The sequence below is a fragment of the Triticum aestivum genome, chromosome 2D, assembly GCF_018294505.1.
Source record: "Triticum aestivum cultivar Chinese Spring chromosome 2D, IWGSC CS RefSeq v2.1, whole genome shotgun sequence".
NCBI lineage: Eukaryota > Viridiplantae > Streptophyta > Magnoliopsida > Poales > Poaceae > Triticum > Triticum aestivum.
The window spans coordinates 383,338,740-383,354,692 of NC_057799.1; the positions used below are offsets into that span (position 1 = coordinate 383,338,740).

Consider the following 15,953-nt stretch of genomic DNA (forward strand, 5'->3'; position numbering starts at 1 on the left):
CAAACTGCCAGTCGGCACGAATTTAGCATTCTCGTTATTTATTTTTGTTATTGGGCACGGTTTGTATGGGCGAGTGCTGCGGGAGGGTGCCTGACAGGCGGCGGCGGTCGCGTCCGAACACGAAGAAATCTGGATCTGTCCGCGATTCCATTCCATCGCTCACAGCAAAAAGGCCGGATTTTTCTCCCTTTGCTACTCGATTCCCTGGTGATTCTTCTTCCTTCTCGTGGCGAAATCAGTCCTATTTTGGTATCTTCTGAGCCTTCCTGGATCCACTCAATCAATCATTCGCCACTCTCCAGTCCAGATCTTCCCTCTCTCCGGATTGGATGCGATAAGGAGCCGCCGACCAATGGCGCCCGGGCACACGTGCCTCCACGTCCGGCGGCATCAGCAGCAGCACGCCTCCTCCTTCTCCTGCTCCGCCCCCGCCGTCGCCGCCTTCGTCGGGCTCTGCCTGGTCGCCGTCTGGATGGCCTCCTCGACCCTCGTCACCCTCGCCGAGTTCTCCCCGTTCCAGGCCCCATTGTTGCGCCGCCCCGCCGCTCCGGTGGAGGGGACCGCGGGCGCCGACAAGCCCCCGGTCGGCGTCAGAGAGGAGAGCGCCGACGAGCAGGAGCCCCCTATGACAGAGCGGCAGCAGGCGGATCATTCCACAGAGAAAGCAAAGGGGCTGATGAACAACAGAGTGTCCCGGAGCTCATGGGGAAGCCGGATGAGGATCCCGGCGAGAAGCCACAGGCAAAGAAGGACGAGGCCGAGGTGTTCCCGGACGCGAAGGACGCCGAGCTCCTCAACAGACGGCGATGGGCCAGGCCCGTGGCGCACCCAGGCCGCAGAGTCCAACAAGGAGCGAACCACGGCGCCAGGTGTTCCAGCGAGCCACAGCTGGAAGCTCTGCGACGTTGAGGCCGGAGCCGATTACATCCTACCTCGACAATGTGGAGGCTATGAGAAAGCTCCAGGGCGACAAGCACTACGAGCACCTGGAGAGGCATTGCCCTGAGGAACCTCTGACCTGCCGCCGGGTCACCGGAGTCCGATAAGGTGGCCGACGAGCAGAGACCAGGTTCTTTCTAGCTGGACACTGAACTGAATTATCTGTGTTGATGCTTGAGTTCAGATATCTTCAGACATGGTTTTGGTTTGTTTACCCGACTGACTAAGGTTTTGTTGGTGCAGATATGGTATAGAACGTTCCTCATACCAAGCTGATGCAGTACAAGGGGCACCATAACTGGTTTCATGTCTCCGGCGAGCACTGTTAGAGTTGTGTCGAATATTATTATACAAGGTAGGTTACAGTTGGACTTGATTTTGGACTGTGTGTAGACAGGATAGGAGTTGTGTCCTAATAGGACACGTGTATCCTAGGCCTCTCATATATATCGGGGGTAGACACATGATGTAACATACGCCAACATAATAGCACGGGCACGCGAGGGAGCCGGCGGCGTGTGCCGGCACCCGGGCGGCCGGGGTGCGGTATTGTGACGGTGTCATGGGGAGGAGCGCCCGTAGTCATGCCCCGGGAATGTAGCCATATCGGTGAACCTCGTTAACAAATCTCGGTGTCGTTCTTGTGTGATTGCTTGGTCCTCAGTAGATCGACGGAGCGCCTCGGATTTATTCTAACAAGTAGTATCATGAGCAAGGTTGCAAGGTCTGGAGGTTGCGGATCCTTGATTTAGAGGAAAGCGATGAAGACCGGCGCCTGTGGAGGTACGGCGTACGTGCGGCAGCGATCGGAGATCGGCGCGTATAAAGCAATCGGAATAAAAGAGCTATTCACGGTAGAGTCGGCGAGATTAGAAGTTGCAAAAGATCAGAAGCGCGTACGGCGGTAGCTGGGTTCGAGGTGGCAGGATCCGAGCAGAACACGTACAGGCAAATTTGACAAATTTGACCTATTGACGAAATCAAATCACAGAATGAACTGTCCGTGAAACTATTTCACACCCCTAACCCTTTTGTGTAGCGCCCTCCACGCCGGCGCCACACCCTACGATGCAGCGCCTAGCTCCGGGGCGCTGCACCTCTGTCCACCGTGGCAGCCCATGGGCCCGCACCCAGCAGTGCAACGCCTCCGAGCTAGGCGCTGCACCTGTAATGTGCAGCGCCTAGCCGCTAGGCGCTACACGTGTAATGTGCAGCGCCTAGCCGCTAGGCGCTGCACTGTGACTTATCTGCAAACGCGCCAGCCCTCTCCTCCCCCACCCTCCCCATTGGCAGTTACAGAAAAACAGGGCGGCGGCCATCTGCACTCCCCCTCTCAATCCCCTCTCCCAAATCCTTCCGATCCGACGATTTGGTCCGTGCATTTGTTCACCAATCCATCGTAGAAGGTACTCTCCTCCGATCCCCTTCTTTCTATCCATAGAAAATACTATATTTTGAAGATTTGGGGAACCCTTGTTTGAATCTTGCATGTATTAGATTTGGGCAACTTTTGTTTGAATCTTGCATATATTAGATTTGGGGAACCCTTGTTAGATTAGAATGTGGTTTGGATAGATAGGTTGACAGGTTATTTATATAGTTTGGATACATAGAATGACATGTTATTTCTATGGAGAAGTAGATTAACATGTTATTTGTATGGAGAAGTAGATTGACATGTTATAGTTTGGATACATAGATTGACATGTTATAGTTTGGATACATAGATTGACATGTTATTTGTATGGAGAAGTAGATTGACATGTTATTTCTATGGAGAAGTAGATTGACATGTTATAGTTTGGATACATAGATTGACATGTTATTTGTATGAAGTAGGCCCAAGTAGGGGGGAGCACCATATGCTTTGGATCTTGCATGTAGTAGGCCTACTTTAGTTTTTTTGAATTGAAAAGATAATCGTGTTGACAAGAATGCTTTGTTGAAATTGTTAGGATGGTTTGGCTTCTCGATGATCATTGGGACAAACAACACCGGTCGTACGCTATGTCGGTGGAGCAGCGGGTAATACTGAAAGTGGCCGGTGTTATGAATTTCGTATGTTTTTTCAAACACATATGTAATGTTATGATTTGTTTGTTTGTAGGAGCTTGCACCTCTGAAGCTTCGGTCTCACGGGATCAACCTTGGAGGGATGCGCTATGATGAGCGGTACACACCTTATGTTAGGGAGGTAGGACTTCTCCCTTTCATTGAGTTGGTCCGCCGGTCGACGCCACCCAACAATGCTGCAGCACTCACCGCGCTTATTGATCATTGGAGGACGGAGACACACACTTTCCATCTTCGGACTGGGGAGATGACCGTGACGCTGCAGGATATCGCTATGATCACCGGTCTTCCTATCGATGGCAATCCTTTATGTATGAACACCGATTCTGAAGGGTGGCGCGCGCAGATGCATGCCCTTATCGGTATGGTTCCTCCGGAGCCTCGGGAGCCAGAAAGGGAAGATAAGAAGAAGGAAAGAGTCGCAGCGGGCGCTACTTTCACGTGGATATCATCGAACTTCGCTCATTGCCCCGATGATGCTAATGAGGACCTGGTGAAGACTTATGCTCGTGTCTACATGTGGTACGTGATATCGAGGACACTGTTTGCTGATGGCACAGGCAAGAATGCTCCATGGATGTGGCTGAAGGCGTTGACCGTCTTCGATAGCAAATGGAGTTGGGGTTCGGCGACACTAGCTTACTTGTATCGACAGGTATGAAGTTGTTTCCTTTTCACTTCATTGATACATTATCAATGCGCTCTTGCGGCAAATTTGACCATGTTCTTTTTTATGTGCAGTTGGACGATGCCAGTTGTAGGCACACTGGAGGTATTGGTGGTTGTCTGCTCGCACTTTCCATATGGAGCTGGGAGCGTCTGCCGGTTGGACGACCTAAGACCGTGAAGTACGAGGATTGGGACGATAAAGACGACCCACTACGGCTCCCCACTTGGGCTTACAAGTGGGATGTGTTAAATGAGACGACGGATGATCCCTCGGTAATGTACAAGTTGTACAAGAGCGAGTTGGACGCGATCACGCCTGAGCAGGTGAACCGACCTTGCATAAGTGATTATCATGCTTGTATCTTCACTCGATATCAATTTTGCATTCAATCCCATTTTGTAGGTGGAATGGGAGCCGTATGGAAAAGGAGAGAGTTTTGGTAACCCTATAGAGTTCAGGCTTAATCCGATGTGCATTAGGGATAGGGATCTCTGGCATATGCGGTGCCCACTGATATGCAACTGGGCGGTTGAGCTTCACCTGCCACATCGGGTTTTCCGCCAGTTTGGTTTGTTCCAGCCACACCCGCCGGAGTGGGAGGACACGGACAAGTTGCTACACGCGTAAGATATAATTAACCTTGAGCACTTAGCAGCTTCTCGACGGTTTCGATGATGCTAATATTCTGTTTCTAACTTGCAGGTTGGATAGGAAAAAGCAACGGAAGATCAAGGATTGGGCCAGCCATCACAAGAAGTATGTCGTGCAGTTTGCTCTTAGTGTGGAGCAAGCAAGGACTGGAAAACGAGCCCAGCTTCGTGAGCACTGCCCGATCGCGTTCAACAACTATCTCGCATGGTTTCTTGCAAGTACCCGCGTGGAGGTATGCCAGCCGGCGTATGCTGAGGAGATTCTGGAAGAACCCACCATTTTTGATGAGGTAGCCCAGCACCAGTACAACGCATTAGTCAGGAAAGGCAACTCGGTGATCCCTTCAGCTCCAATGATGAACTTTGTGGTTAGCCCTTCTTGCTTTTCCATTCGCACTTTTCACATCTTCACTTGCCTAACACTTTGATACCGTTTCTGTTCATAGCGTGCCCAGATCAAGAAAGCAGCTGACGAGACCGAGACTATTCTGGAAACAACCCCGGCTGGCAAAAGCGATGGGGAAGGTGCACTTCGAGAATTCATTAAGGTTCAAATCTCCTTCAAACTAGCACTTAACATTTGTTGGTACGTTCCATGTCTCATTCACTTGTACATGTTGCAGTGCCAGGGCCAAAAGTTAAGGCGGCTATCAAACCTTTTCGGTTGTCGTGACCCCGAGTATGTATCACCAGAACGGTCTAGGTCGGCGACACCATCAGATCCCGCTTCGGGGCAGAGCCATGGTGAACCTTTCGAGGATGAGGATGTGGGTGCGGTCACCCAAGAGGTATGTCATGACGATATATATCCATTTGTTGATGCATTGCTAACTATATCCTCACACACGGTCTTTCCATATATTTTGTTGATGCATAGGTTGCTGATGATATGACCTTGGGGACGTACCGGGCTCGGTCTGCATACGAGTTGAAGCCTAGGAGGGGAATCAACAAGTACACACCTGAAGACTTCACCCAAAGAGGCAAAAGGACGGTCGGCACCTCGCGGATGGCGGCTTTGGATGACTATTTGGATGACGATGTCGAACCGGAGGCGGAGCCGGAGCCGGAGCGGGTTCCTCTTCCTAGGAAGGTGAAGAAGATAAGCGTCAAGAGGGGGGGAGGACCCAGCAAGCGTGGAAAGCACTAGTCATCTTAGTTTTTTTTATAATGTTGAACTTCGAGTGCGAATTGTTATGTCGTTGAACTTGGAGTGGTCGTACCTTTCGTAGTTCACAACCAAATCGAGGAGGAGACATAGTAGTTCACGGCACATAGTAGTTCACAACCAAATCACATTGGAGACATAGTAGTTCACAACCAAATCACATTGGAGACATAGCTCTATTGCGTAGAGCAAGGCCCCTTTCCCTTCTTCTTCTTCCTCTCTTCTTCCTCTTCCTCCTCCCTTTTTCTTATGAGGTGAGCCTCCTTAACCACCCTCTCCATGAATATCTGATTGTCCCTCTCTTCTTTTTCAGCTGCAATTGCCCAAAGCTTCATGGTTCTTTCTTCAAAATCCTGTTGACGCTTCTTCTGTGCCTCCTCAACTTTCCTCATCAACGCTTGCTCCCTAGCGCGCATCGCATTTGCCACACTCTGTTTCCGCTTCCTCTCCTTCTCAAGCTCCTCTTCCTTCTTCTTCTTTAGCTTGGCTGCATCCTCCTCTCTAAGCTTCTTCGCAGCCTTCTCCCACCATCCGGCCATCTCATCTTCGCCATCCTCCTTCATCGTTGGTTTGTTGGGTTGGGAAGCCGCCATACCTACAATGAGTGGAACATAACGGTTAGTAAGGACAATAAGAACAAATGGAAGCACATATGAAAAAGAAGAACATATGAAAAAACAAGAACATATGATACATTATAGTTAGTGAGGAACATACGGAAACGGTCCATCTAGGTATCCAAACATTCCTCTATAACGAACTTGCGCTTGTCCATCACCACGGCCAAGTCCACCACCAAGGCCAAGACCATCACCAAGGCCGAGACCATCACCACGGCCATTACCACCATGTCGAGCTCTTCCACCACCACGGCCGAGACCACCACCACCACCACCTCTACCACCACCACGGCCTCTTGTAAGTCCAAGTTGCCGACCTCTTTGTTGCCTAGATCCTCTTTGGCTAACACTTGGTTGGCTAGGCACTTGTTGGCTACCACTTGGTTGCCTTGGCACTTGTTGGCTACCACTAGGTTGGCTAACACTTGGTTGGTTAGGCACTTGTTGGCTACCACTTGGTTGCCTTGGCACTTGTTGGCTACCACTTGGTTGGCTACCACTTGGTTGGCTTGGCACTTGTTGGCTACCACTAGGTTGGCTACCACTAGGTTGGCTACCACTTGGTTGGCTCCCTTGTGTAGCTCCATGTTGGCTTGTGCTTGCATCATTTTTCTTGGACCTTTTCCTTGGTTTGGTACATTTTCTTTTGTTGTGGCCATGACCTTTGCACTCCCCACAACGGGAGCTCTCACGAGGCTCTTGGAATTGGTCGTTGCCCGCTTCGCGGCACCCACCATGGCCCCATCCGTCCATGTCGCCTCTAAGACGCTTTGTCTTACGTCTACCCCGTTTAACAACCTTCAACTCCGGATCCGGCCATAGTTGAACTCCATGATACTCCGGCCATTGTGATTGGTCAAAGTATGGGTGATAGCGGGGAGCCCATGTTTTCTTGACCGTCATGATTGAGAACTCCGACTCCCTCATGGTGCGTGGGTGATTGATGTCCACATTCCTAACGCGGCCGGCGGCATACAAATGTGAGCATGGGAGATGAAGCAACAATGGCCCCCCGCAAGTGCAATCACATTGTGTTAACGACACCTTGAAAGCCCGACCTCCATGTTGCCGGCCATCATTTGTGGTTCCTCCTGGCTCTTTCACTTCGTACTTCCACTCTTCATTGTCATATAATATAGCTTCTTCTGAGTCCGCCTTCCGTGATTGAAATAGCAACCATTCATCAACTTTGCGTGGGAACTTGTACTTCCGTGGGTTCTCACCCGCTATCTGTGCATCGGTTTCCATCGAGTACTTTACAAAGTACGCATTCATCTTGTCAAATGTGTATTGAACTATTGCCGTCACGGGTAATCCACGTGCACCTTTGAGCACCCTATTGAAGCATTCGGCCATATTGCTTGTCATTTGACCGTATCTCCGGCCATCTTCATCAAAAGCACGTGCCCACTTGTTCCGGTATTGAATGTGCCTATTGAGAAACTCTTGACCCCCGGGATCAAGTTTTTTGTGTGCGAGCAATTTGTTGTACAAAGTGGCGAAGCGCTTATCGGAGAAAGCGAGACAACAATCTTGAAGATCACCGGCCAACTCCTTAAGGCCACATGCCCTATAGAAGTTCGAACAAAAGTGCCTCATGCACCAGCGATGGTGCAACGGAGCATGCCCGGGAATGTCAATCTCCACGGCGTTAAGAATTCCTTGATTCCGATCCGATATGACACAAATTCCCCTTTGAGCGGGTAACACCTTCGTCCTCAAAAGATGCAGAAACCACTCCCAGTTGTCATTGTTTTCCACCTCAACCAAAGCAAATGCCAATGGCAACACCCGGTTATTGGCATCTCTTGCTATCGCAACCAACAAGGTGCCCTTGTATTGTCCGGTCAAGAACGTGCCATCAATTGCGATGACCGGCCTACAATGTTCGAAAGCCCTCACACATTGTTCGAACGCCCAAAAAGCACGGCCAAATACTCTGACTTTCCTTCCTTCATGAACCGTTGTTTGGTGCCCATGAGGCTCGACCACATGAACCATGCCCGGGTTTGTCGCGGCCATGGCTAACAACAACCTAGGGATTCGGTTGTATGCTTCCTCCCATGTACCATACAACATCTTAAATGCGGCTTGCTTCGCCTTCCATGCCTTGCCGTATTTCACCTTGTAATGAAAGATGGCTTTCACAAGGTCAATGACATGTTGGACGCTCATTGTTGGAAGTGTGGATATTGAGTTGGAGAGCCTGTAAGCGATGAACTCGGACGTGAGTTGTTTGTGGTCTTCGGACACAATCTTGCCATCCACCCTTTTGCCTTGGCACATGTGAGTTGGCACACAACTCACTACATGCCAAGTAGGACCTCCTTTCCATGGTCTTGCACGCACAATCCACGGACAACCGGCACGGCGTCTTGCCACTCCTTGTTGGACCTCCTTTCCACGACCTCTACCACCACCACGGCCTCTTGTAAGTCCAAGTTGGACCTCCTTTTCATCTTCACATGCACATGCAACCGTGTAGCGCACATTGACGTCCGAGTGCACCACCTTGTGTGGACGATAATGCGTAACCGAGTAGTTGTCGAGCCACATCTTCAAATCCAACAAGCTGTCGAACTTAGAACCTTTAGCAATCCGGTTCTTGTCGTCTACCAAATCACGGTGAGAGCTTGGCCTAACCCCAAGAGGTACACATTGGCCACCATCTACCACGGCTTCATCCGCGAGACTAACATCCTTGAACAATGTAGTCCGATGATCCCGACCAAATACCTTCTCGAAAGCTTCGGCCTCCTTCACCGTGAACCCCTCCGCATCAACTTGTTCATCGGGACCATCGTCATCCGAGTCCGATGCATATGCACGGGAAAAAGGGATGGAATGGTCCATTGTCTCTTGCAAATGATATTTGTCGAGATCACCCACATTGTTGTCATGGAGATCAACTTCATTGTCATCGTCCGCATACTCATCATTGTCCTCTTGCAAAGATTCATCTTGGTTGTTTCTATACGGGCTCAATGTTGGCCTCACTTCTTGGGTCAAAAGAGGTTCAACAATTTCATCTCGCTTCAAGGATGGGGGGCTACTAGCAACCAAAGGGGAGGGGTTCCGGTTCAAGTCCAAATTCAAACTTGAATCAACCTTCTTCGTTGCAAATAACTCAAGAGCCTTGTCTAGTGATTCGGCCACCGTCTCCTTGTATGCAACCCAACGTTGCTCCGAGTTTACACGCATTGTCTTCCAACGGATGTGCATTTCAAAACCAACATTATGCCTTCCCTCCAACTCAATGATATCACTAGGGTCCATCCAATTCAAATCTTTCCTAACTTGTTGCAAGAGCTCCGCATAGCTAGGACTACTATCAAACACCATGTCAAACTCATCCGGGTCCGGTTCTTTATTTCCTTTTAAAAAGGCGTCTTTGTCCCCATGATGAACAAACACACATGTTCTTCCCATCCCTATAAGCAATGAACACAAGGTAACATTGCTTCCATGAGTACTAATCCATGGATTAACACCGAATACAAACCCTAATATATATATGAAACAACAACCCTAACCCTAACCATAACCCTAACCCTAACCATAACCCTAACCATAACCCTAGCCCTAAACCTAACCCTAGCACCAACATAAGAACACCCATAAGAATAACCCTAGCATACTAACAAAGCCTAATCATAGAAATTGGCAAAAAAACATCTCACATCTCCATGCAAATCTCTAGATCCAAACAAAACTAGGGTTTCCCCAAACTACCAACAAATGAGCAATGGGAGAACTTTACTTCGATCAAAACAAGGGGATCGGAGATTATTACCTTGAGGGAGGGTTTGACTTCGAAATCCACGGACAAATTCTTCAAATTTGCAAGATTTGGAAGAAGATTTGAGAGGGGGGAGAGTGGGAGAGGGGGCAAAGCTCGGGGAGAGAGTGAAGAGTGTGTGGTGGGGGGGTGGGGGAGGGGGGGCCAGCCAAGTGGCTGGATAAGTCACAGTGCAGCGCCTAGCGGCTAGGCGCTGCACATTACACGTGTAGCGCCTAGCGGCTAGGCGCTGCACATTACATGTGCGGCGCCTAGCTCGGAGGCGTTGCACTGCTGGGTGCGGGCCCATGGGCTGCCACGGTGGACAGAGGTGCAACGCCCCGGAGCTAGGCGCTGCACCGTAGGGTGTGGCGCCGGCGTGGCGGGCGCTACACATAAGGGTCAGGGGTGTGAAATAGTTTTACGGGCAGTTCAGTCTGTGAATTGATTTTGTCAATAGGTCAAAATTGTCAAATTTGCCACACGTACAGCCAGCGGCAGCAGGGAGGCGGCGCGCGAGGCTCGACACACGCGTGGCCGACGAGCTAGCGTGCTTTCCAGGCCGATCGCTCGATGGAGGCTGGGGCTGGGCTGGATGCAGCAGCAGGCCCATGGCACTCAGATGGCCCAGGCGCAGCAAGCTAGGCACGCAGACGGTCGAACAGGGAGCAGCTTTGGTCGCTATAGGTCTACAGAAGAAGCTTCGGTGCATGCAGGCGACAGGAGATTTGCTAAAAGGAAAAGAGCAATCAAAAGTCAAGGGCAGGATTTAGGACACGTTGCGTATTGGGTGCTGTTTGTGCTAGTCGAAAGTACATGGAGTGCATGCATCAGGAAGAACGTCCTACCACAGAGACGACAGTAAATTGGTAACGTGCGTATAAGGCTCGGAGGAGCCTGGAGCGCGTCGTGGATCATGCATACACAGGGCGTTAAGCAAGGCATGGAGATGTGCGAGCGGACACGACGCAGGGTGAAGCATGGTTGCAGTCGGATAATTTTGGCTGGGTCGGACTGGACAGTCTGATGGATCGACATGGATGTTGGTCAAAGTAGAAGACGGCGGTGATTTCAGCGACGACGACATAGGAGTGTGATGCTGATGGTGGACGACTTCTGGGGCGTGGAAACACGTGATGCAGGCCTGAGAGCTTGTGCGGCTTCGACAAGACAATGGCGCAGGGTTGATTCAAGGCAGTGTACACATGAGAGTTTGAAGTTGACAAGGCACAGGGTGGCACGTACAACCACTATGGAGTCATGTTGAAGGTGGAGTTGGGGTCTGGTGGAAGACTTCACTCTGTGCTGACCGAGGGGCTACGGTGTAAGATATCGGAGAATCGAAGCCTATTTCAGCGGGATAGCGAGAGACACGTGGATCGGACTGGGGCCCAATGGTTTGATGGAGACGTGATACTCGGCATAGGTCGGTGATGATCGGTGGTTCTCTGCAGTGGCGGTTGAGGTAGTGTGGGCAAGCTACCCGGGAGACTCGACCAGGACAGTAGAGGCTCGACGCGGTGATAGTGGCGAGGCGTGCGGTAAGCACGGGACACAGCGACAGGCCAAGGCACTGGTCATCAGACATGTGGTCAGATAAAGTGTGCAGAGCGTGCTGAAGCAGTGTTGACGAGTACCAGATTCAAGTTGGTGACTGGGTCTATCAGTGCTAGTTGATGGACAAGAGTTGACTATGGAGAATCTGAGAAAGTGGCGGAAAGTCTGAAATTGTCAAAAGCTGAGAGAGTACACGACCGTATATTCTGTGGTGTTCAGTGCACATGGCAAAGTGCGGATGACAAGTATAGAAGGAGGTGGAGTACTATAGCCATGGGACATGTCAGAGACTATCCGGGAAAACGGTGAGACAACTGTGAATTTGACTCAGGGTGACACAGGGCGGCGGTGAAATTCCTTCAAGTTTCAGACAGGCGGTCAAGAAAGAGCGGTGACATTGAGTTCAGGTAACTCTTATATGTGGCGTCCAACATGTGAGTTGTTCACTTTCACGCAGACAATGGTCGGTGTGTGATAGCGTTGAACGGACTCTCCGGATGTTGGGAGCACAAAGTAGAGTAATGAGGAACTTAATGTTGCTCGAGTGTTGACTGTGAAGAAGACGAGAAGGGACTACAGTTGCAGGTGGAGTCACATGGAGTCTGGGAGTAGCAGCGGGGCTCACGGCGTATCTCAAGTCCAATGTACATGGAGGTTCGGCGCATGGATGAATTCAAGGTGGTGAAGAATATTCGTCAAGGTGGAGTTTGTTAGAGTTGTGTCGAATATTATTGTACAAGGTAGGTTACAGTTGGACTTGATTTTGGACTGTATGTAGACAGGGTAGGAGTTGTGTCCTAATAGGACACTTGTATCCTAGGCCTCTCATATATATCGGGGATAGACACACGATGTAACCTATGCCAACATAATAGCACGGGCACGCGGGGGAGCCGACGGCGTGTGCCGGCGGCCGGGCGGCCGGGTGCGGTATTGTGACGGTGTCATAGGGAAGAGCGCCCGTAGTCATGCCCCGGGATGTAGCCATATCGGTGAACCTCGTTAATAAATCTCGGTGTCGTGCTTGTGTGATTATTTGGTCCTCGGTAGATCGACGGAGCGCCTTGGATTTATTCTAACAAGCACCTCATCTTTCTGGGAGGCAGAACTCAGTTCAAGCATGGTGCTCTGCATCACATTGATATCATTCAGGAGGTAACACTCAGACATGCTACCGTTCCTCAGAGTATCATTCAGAAGTTGACAAGTTCAGAGCCTTTGCACTGTGAAATAATTATTGCAGGAGTTTATACACAATAAGTTACTCTAGTCATGCTATGATCAGATAATGCAAATGATTCGTTGAGTAAGTACCGCGCACAAGTTTTTGTAGAATTAAATTATACTTCCTCCATCCCATAATATTAGAGCGTTTTTGACACAATATTAAGCGACTCAGGGAGTACATAATAGGATTATTCTTTCCTTGTGAAAAAAGCATAATGCATTGGATTTAGGAATTAAATGTAGTTAAAACTTAAATATGAGGTTCTCTGTTTGACATGTCTGATGCTACCACGAAGGCACAGAAAGATGTGGCATGGGGAAAACGGACCCGGGTAGACGTTGGCTGTGGAGTTGTTGCTAGCTTTGGAGGATATCTGTTTGAGAGAGATGTGCTTACGATGTCGTTTGCACCTAAAGATGAGCATGAAGCTCAGGTGCAGTTTGCCGTCGAGAGAGGAATCCCTGCTATATCAGTGGTTATGGGTACGAAAGGCTCCCATTTCCCAGCAGGGTCTTTGATGCTGTACACTGTGCACGCTGTAGAGTACCATGGCATATTGAAGGTACTTTCTTCTACAACAAGCCTCCTTTTGTACAATATCATTCCTCTATGTTGCTGTTGTCTGAATTTATCAGTGTTGTCTGGCAGGCGGTAAGCTCTTGCTAGAATTGAACAGACTATTACAGCCTGGTGGTTACTTTGTGTGGTCTGCTACTCCTGTATACCCGGAGCTGCCAGAAGATGTCAAGATATGCGAAGGTAAATTGTTTGATGATTACATCATTGATTTTTTATTTTTTACATTGTGGACATACCATTGTTGCTACCAAATGCTATGTCAACTCGACTGTTGTGATGAAATGGTGAATTACTTATCTAATATCTACTCCCTCCGTCCCATAATGTAAGACGTTTTTTGACACTACACTAGTGTCAAAAAACGTCTTGCATTATGAGACGGAGGGAGTATTTTGTTTTGCACTTTGCCAACGATGTCTGCTCTAACAAGGTCAATGTGCTGCAAATATTTCAGGATAAATCGAGTAGGTGTAGCGATTTTTCGGAAACTAATGGACAACCGCTGCTACGACGGAAGGTCTACTGCAAACCCTCCACTGTGTGGAGATTGTGATAATCCTGATGCTGCCTGGTGAGTGTTCTCATTCTCAACAGGTTATATCTTTAATGCTGGTCACTGAATCTTGTACCTAATTTTAGGTTAATATATTCTCTTATTGCCCTTCAGGAATGTTTCACTGGTAAAAAAAGAGGCTTTCGTTCGGGCCTGGCCAGCCCATTAGTCCCGGTTCTTGTACGAACCGGGACCAACGGGTGCATTCGTCCCGGTTCGTGAGCCCAGGTGGCCGGCCGGGGCCTCGCGGGCTTTGGTTTCAGATCGTCTGGACCCATTTGTCCCGGTTCTAGGCACGAACCGGGACCAATGGGCCTCGCTCCTGACCCATAACCATTGGTCCTGGTTCCAGCCACGAACCGGGACAAATGATTTGCCTATATAGCCCATCGCCGGCGAGCAGAGCACTCCACACTGCTCTGTTTTTTGCTGGCCGGCGAGGGGAGGGCATTTAGGTGCTTTAGCTCACCTCCTATGCACATGAGGTGTTCGATGAAATGTCCGAGCCACACTAGTTAATATTTCTTCTCTCGAAACTCGACCTCCGAGCTCCATTTTCCCCGAGATTTTTCTAAGTTTAGCGGTCCGTCACGTCCCGTCCCCGTCTTCACCGCCGTCGATCGCCCGCGCCGATCTCGTCGCCGGCACCACCGTGGTGAGCCTCTTGTTCTTATCTTCTTTCTGAAAGAAAAAAATTCTTACTTGAGATAGATACTTGTCTAATTTTCTTACTTTTATTATTCCTTATTATTATATAGTGCGATGGTTCTGGTATCCGCCCCCGTTGGCCCTCGTCCTGTCTATGATTTGGATGTGGTATATATTATCTTTTTATAACTATTTGGTTCATTTATTGTTTATGACAAATATGCCGACCAACGTGACATAGATTTTATTTATGTAGGAGGTGGTTGAACCGGAAATTCCAACCGACCCTATTGTCGAGAGGTTAAATTTAGTCGAAGAAGAAAACAATTACTTGAAGGAAAAATAAAAAAATTGAGGAGGAGAAGATGATATTGGAGTTGCATGTTGCGGATGTCGTCGATGATCACAAGATCAGGATGGATGCAATGCGGTCGAAGATTAGAAAGATTAGAAAATATGCCATTCATACCGAGGCTTGGTATCATTATGCCGTTGGATCAATTGTTACCTTAGTTGTGATTATGATCGCATTTGTTGTTGCATTGAAAGGTTTTACATAGTTTTAATGTATGGTTTAACTAGATGCTCTGGAGAGCTATATGTTGTTTAATTTGAACTATGTATGTACTTTGGTTTTAATGTGATGATGAACTACTATTAATTTGGTCACTTATCTATCCATGTTCATTTTTAGTGCTTTTCAATTTCAGGGTCTTATAGCTGAAAAAATCAGTAAATGCATGAAAAAAACAAATGAAGTCAGAAAGGGTTGAAAATTGATGATGTCGCTTTGAATGGTGCATTTTGAACACAGAAAAATTATGGAGTTTAAATAAGTTCAAAAAAATGAAATCCTTTTTTAACAGACGAGTTTCCGTATGAAACCCTGATACTTCGAAAGAGATTGTCTGTTTTGTACACGAAGTGTATCCAGTTTTTGCCGTAAGCCTCTCTACTTTCTTGCACATGCTATGTGGGTGAAATGATGATACCATGCCAACTTTCAACCTTTTCAGAGTTCATTTGAATGCTTTTCAATTTCAGGGTCTTATAGCTGAAAAAATCAGTAAATGCATGAAAATAACAAATGAAGTCAGAAAGGGTTGAAAATTGATGATGTGGCTTTGAATGGTGCATTTTGAACACAGAAAAACTATGGAGTTCAAATAAGTTCAAAAAAATGAAATCCTTTTGTAACAGACGAGTTTCCGTATGAAACCCTGATACTTCGAAAGAGATTGTCCGTTTTGTACACGAAGTGCATCCAGTTTTTGCCGTAAGCCTCTCTACTTTCTTGCACATGCTATGTGGGTGAAATGATGATACCATGCCAACTTTCAACCTTTTCAGAGTTCATTTGTAGTGCTTTTCAATTTCAGGGTCTTATAGCTGAAAAAATCAGTAAATGCATGAAAAATAACAAATGAAGTCAGAAAGGGTTGAAAATTGATGATGTGGCTTTGAATGGTGCATTTTGAACATAGAAAAAC

General features: G+C 48.4%; 1 pseudogene; it reads left to right on the top strand.

Moving 5' to 3' along the window:
• Positions 1-352: 352 nt before the first annotated feature.
• Positions 353-15,953, top strand: part of LOC123055796 (probable methyltransferase PMT26) — a 33,765-nt pseudogene continuing 18,164 nt past the window's right edge.